A 2667-nucleotide genomic window follows, 5' to 3' on the forward strand; every position below is an offset into this window, starting at 1 on the left:
TTATGGCTAGAAACCAAATATGAGTGAGTACATCCCATGTTCCTCTTTTTGGGTCTGGCTTACCTCACTCAGGATAGTGTTTTCTATTTCCGTCCATTCTTGCTGATGATTTTAAAGATGTGTATCATACAACTGTCATATGAAGGCTTAATGATATATTCTATATCACACACACACACACACACACACACGAGCATAATTGTCGTAAACAGGGTATAAAGCTCCCTTTCATAAGCTTAAAGTGTGTAAGAGAGCCTGGCATCATCTTTCTGAGATGTCTCCTCATGAGTTGTTGGTCAAAGGTGTCTGGAAATCCTCCCAAATATTGGTTATTGTTATTGCTCTTGGTTGTCCATCAGAACTTGATGTTAAGACCCTATGCCTAGGATAAGACCACACTCTTTGATCACAGGACATGGAGAAATGGAGTTGTCCCTGACCAGGAAGCTTTCCTTGTACTGAAAGGTTCTGTGCAGACTCCTGGGAGAGGAAGAGTCAAAAGTCTTATTTGTTGTGAGTCCTGTGGTTACAGTAACAAGTGGTGTGCAGGATCTCATGGACGCAGGAGCAGCATAGACCTGGCAGCAGTAACCGGGTGCTTGCTGATGTAAGGCCTGTTCTACAGGAGGAAATACATGCCTGGCATTGTAAATGGGGCCAAGAGCCTCTCCTTGGGAGCTCAGAGACTCCAAGTGTTATTCTGCTAAGTGGACATAGTATCTAACTTTCTTCTGTTCTGTTTTTCTTTTCTTTTAAATTGATTTTATTGAGCTCTACATTTTACTCTGCTCCCCTCCCTGCCTCTCCCCTTCCCTTCAACCTTCTCTCATGGTCCCCATGCTCCCAATTTACTCAGGAGATCTTGTCTTTTTCTACTTCGCCTGTAGATTAGATCCATGTATGTCTCTCTTAGGGTCCTCTTTACTGTCTAGGTTCTCCGGGATTGTGATTTATAGGCTGGTTTTCTTTGCTTTATGTTTAAAAATCACTTATGAGTGAGTGCCTTTCTTCTGCTCTTATCTTTATACTGTGGATTAGTACAACTCCCAAACCTCAGAGAAGTTTATTTGTACAGTGGCTAGTAATTAACACAGAAACTCACAGCTGGTGAGAGTTCAGAGAATACATGTCTGTGGAGTACTCAGTCACAAATGGGACGTTTATATCACACAGCCCCCTGCAAGGCTCAAGAACTGTTGCAGAAGAGAGAATGGGAAGAGCATAGGAGCCAGATGCCAGGAAGGATCAGAGCAAAACACTGTTGTGCCAGTGACTACAGCAGTCTTGGTTTCTGTCCAATATCAGTTCAGTCAGATTCCATTTTGGAGGGGCCCATGAGCCTCCACTTCTAGCTGAGAAGCTAATGACAGTTGGTGGCTTCTGGGAGAGCGACAGTCAGTTTCCTTTAAGAATGTGGCCTCTAGCAAGTCCACCATGCTCCAGTAGATGGCCCACACCAATGAATATGTGGGTAGGAAACTGAAGTTGGTGGGTGCTTAGCCAATGTTCTGTTGCTATGAAGCACACTATGACCATGGCAGTTTGTTTGTTTGTTTATTTTATATACAATATTCTGTCTGTGTGTATGCCTGCAGTCCAGAAGAGGGCACCAGACCCTATTATACATGGTTGTGAGCCACCATGTGGTTACTGGGAATTGAACTCAGGACCTTTGGAAGAGCAGGCACTGCTCTTAACCTCTGAGCCATTTCTCCAGGCCTGACCATGGCAGTTCTTATAAAAGACAACATTTAACTGGGGGCTGCCTTACAGTTTCAGAGGCTTAGTCATTATCATCATATCAAATCAAGGAGCATGGCATCAGGCATGACAGTCATGGTATTGGAGAAGATGAGAGCTGCATCCTTATCCACAGGCAGGGGGGGAGAGAGAGAGAGAGACAGAGACAGAGACAGAGACACAGAGAGAGTCAGAGAGAGAGAGAGAGAGAGGACAGACAGAGAGAGACAGAGAGAGAGACAGACACTGGGCCTAGTGTGGACTTTTGAAACCTCAAAGCTGATCCCCGTGACCATTTCTTCCAATAAGGCCACACCTCCTAACCCTTTTAATCCTTTCAAATAGTGCCGCCCCAGGCGACTAAGCATTTAAATACTAAGCCTTCAGTGGCCATTCTTATTCCAGCCTCCACAGTGGTTCATAAAAAACGGTTTAAGAAGTTGGGAGGTGTGAGGACTTGGGGTTCATCTGGGAGGAGATGGAGGGAGGAGTAGGGGGAGAATATAATAAAAATACACTGTATGTGTATGTGAAAGTCTCAAAGAATTAATAAGAGGTATATATTTTTGAAAGATTGTGATGGGTTTTTGCTTGGTTTCCTCCAGGGCTAGGACTTAAACAGAGGGCGCTGCGTATATTCTGCTATTGATTAGACTACCACTATGGTGGTTGCGTTTTCTGTCCCGTACCTGCATTTCATTTCTGGGGGAGGACGGTCCCATGTGGCTTGGAGGTAGGCCGGAAATCTGTGCTATGCGGGGAGTCTCAGGCTCGCCTCAGCTACGTAGTGAACTTTGCCTCAAAAGCCACCCCTTTCTCCCCATAAAATGTGATGGAAATAATTGCTCTGCTTTAGCATTATATAATATTTAATGCCCACTTTAACCATAACAACAGGCATTTTTTTGCATACCACTTTTTTTTTTT

At 44.3% G+C, this 2667-nt stretch overlaps 1 protein-coding gene across 1 annotated transcript in view; it reads left to right on the plus strand.

The window, feature by feature from the left end:
- The window catches only part of Rad54b (RAD54 homolog B), a 63735-nt gene that overhangs the window by 51485 nt on the left and 9583 nt on the right, over positions 1–2667 (plus strand). The gene's annotated exons all lie outside the window — the stretch shown is intronic.

Source organism: Microtus ochrogaster, linkage group LG5 (genome assembly GCF_000317375.1).
Source record: "Microtus ochrogaster isolate Prairie Vole_2 linkage group LG5, MicOch1.0, whole genome shotgun sequence".
Classification (NCBI taxonomy): domain Eukaryota; kingdom Metazoa; phylum Chordata; class Mammalia; order Rodentia; family Cricetidae; genus Microtus; species Microtus ochrogaster.